The sequence below is a fragment of the Chiloscyllium plagiosum genome, unplaced genomic scaffold (genome assembly GCF_037043375.1).
Source record: "Chiloscyllium plagiosum isolate Xiang-an unplaced genomic scaffold, Cpla_swu_hap1 HiC_scaffold_38, whole genome shotgun sequence".
Classification (NCBI taxonomy): Eukaryota; Metazoa; Chordata; class Chondrichthyes; order Orectolobiformes; family Hemiscylliidae; genus Chiloscyllium; species Chiloscyllium plagiosum.
The window spans coordinates 3312421-3314892 of record NW_028270176.1 but is presented as its reverse complement, the minus strand read 5'-3'; the positions used below and the strand labels follow the sequence as shown (position 1 = coordinate 3314892).

Genomic DNA, 2472 nt, shown 5'->3' with positions numbered 1-2472 from the left:
TAATGAGTGGCAATTGATTCGTCACTTGGAGACGCAACACCTACTTTAAAGATTTGACCACATTCACATGACTTTCGGTGTATTTCACGCTTTCTTATATCCACCACCAAGTCTACTCTGTCTTTTTTGTATTTCTAACCCTCTGTACTGCTCTGCAGCACACCATTCCAGCTGAAAGATGCTCAGACTAAAAGTGAATACAATATTCAGACGGTCCTATGCGATCAGTCTATTTTTTTTTATTATTACAATGGCCATTGCGAGTTTGCAACAAACTGCATAACATGAAAACAGATCAACATCTATTTTCCCGGAATTTAACGCAGTGCACATGGGAAACTTGATCCGTCTGCTGAAAAATCACCTTCGGCTCTCCCTCCACACATGTCTCTTCACGTTTTACGTATTTGCAGTATGCTTGTTGATCAAGGTGTCATTATCCTGAAAAGTCGTTTCTCAGTCCACAAAAACTGGTACTTTCCCATAAACGTGACATTGCTCAATATCACCTTCTATCCGTACCCCTCAACACGACAAATTGAAGCTGCTCCATGTGAGGCTCAAACTTAAAACTTCGGCAGAGCGCAGCCCACTGTACTGGCACAGAGATACCGTGCACTGGTCACCTGCAGCACTGGAGCAACACATTAATGCTTACCTCCACATTCCTGGTTGGACATTAACGGTTGGGAAACCGAGTTTCTCTGATTCCATGGCTGGTCACTGCGATTATACGATCATCTTCACCACTGGTTCTGACCCCGTGTGAGGCAAGTGGTGAGCTACTCATTGCAAAGATGTAAAAATGTACAACTTCAACTTTTGCCTTCACTAACCCATGTGCCTTTTATTTTGTTTTTCATCTGTCGAAATCTTAAAACCTTCATCTTGAACAGACTCAATAACAGATCTCCATTGTGTCTCTGGCATCAAATTCGAAAGTGTAAACCCCCTCTGAATTCTTCCACCGCAGTCCACTGTTTGGGAAGTTTTCCTGTTCAGGGGAATGCACTTGCCAGTCTGTCAACTGTTGCTCCCAGCATTCGCTCTGGCAGTGCACTCATTTTCCTTCTGACACATGCTCACTGTGTTGCTGTGATCATACAGTGACTTGGTGTCACACCACCAGGGTAATGATACAGATCAAGGTTTTTGCATTGTTGAATTCAATTGTCAGTTTAGCATTATTTAGGATTTTGAAATTGTCTGTTGTGTACACAGGTGCGTGTCAAAAATATCTGAGTGGAAGAAAGGTGTTCTGAATAATGACATTGAGCACTATGCACTCTCCTCCAGTCTGGAAAACAATTCCTCACAGACAACTTTACACCTCCTGCTGTCACGGGCTCTTCATTCCTTGACTTCTAATCTTCACAATATTCAACAGACCTTGTTACATCGTCATTGCTTCATTTTTGTTTAGATCACTGTGAGCAGAGTGTCACAGTGGGAGTGTGTTTGCTCCACAACTCAGAGGTAAGACTATACTCTTGGAACCGTACTGTACTATTTATCATTTAACCAAGACCAGGGAGAAATATCTTCTGCTCAGCATAATTTACGCAATTCACTTATTCATAAGGTCAAATATGCCATGGGCGTATGTGGCGAGATGGCCGAGAGGTTAAGGCGATGGACTGCTAATCCATTGCGTTCTACGCGCGTGGGTTCGAATCCCACTCTCGTCGTCGTTATCAGCGATTTTCAAGTTTGCTATCTTTGGATGATCACAGCTGTCCAATGGTCTGTTTATATGCATCGACGCTATAATAAAATCTAAAAGAATAATTTGAGTCTGTTGCCTAAACTGCATTGAAATGTAGACTGTATTGGGATAATGAAAAGGAACGCGATTGGCTTTTCCAAATCAAGTTGCTGTGAACTTTTATCGTATGAAAGAGATCCAGGAAAACCAAATAACGAGAGATGCGAAGTGCATGTTGATGCATGCGATTCTTAATGAGTGTTTTGTCAGATGAAATCTGTAGCAGGTTGGGTAGAAGTGATTCATCTTGGTGAAAAGAGCACAGAGAGACAGCACGAAACAATGGAGATATTTCAAAAGTGGCAGGGGCTGGGTGTAGGGGCACCCGAGAACTGGCTGTAAATGCACAGTAGAGAATTTCCGATGTGGGTGCCGTGCATGGGCACGGACAGACTTACACATTGGTCTCATCCTTTCTCCTTGCTCTCGCCATTGATGAATGCTGGACATAAGACACATATAAGCATAAGATGTGTGAAGCAAGCTCCCTCTCGTTATGCACACACTTGATGCGTCATATTGAACTATGAACAACTGGAGAAGTCAGCAAGTTAACTGCAGGGACTGAATCTAAACTGTGTATCAATAACCGCAGATTTATGCAGCATAAACATGAAAACTGATTTGAAATGTCTTTATACGCATCTCATTAACAGACGGTTCGTTTTAGTACCCGTGTGGCTGAAAGAAGTAAACACCACATTTCA

The 2472-nt window shown here is 42.5% G+C and overlaps 1 non-coding gene across 1 annotated transcript; it reads left to right on the top strand.

Annotated features, from left to right (window-relative positions):
• The first annotated feature begins 1606 nt into the window (after positions 1-1606).
• On the top strand, positions 1607-1688 carry trnas-gcu (transfer RNA serine (anticodon GCU)). The gene has a single exon. It is a non-coding gene; the product is annotated as a tRNA-Ser (tRNA).
• The last annotated feature ends 784 nt before the right edge of the window (positions 1689-2472 follow it).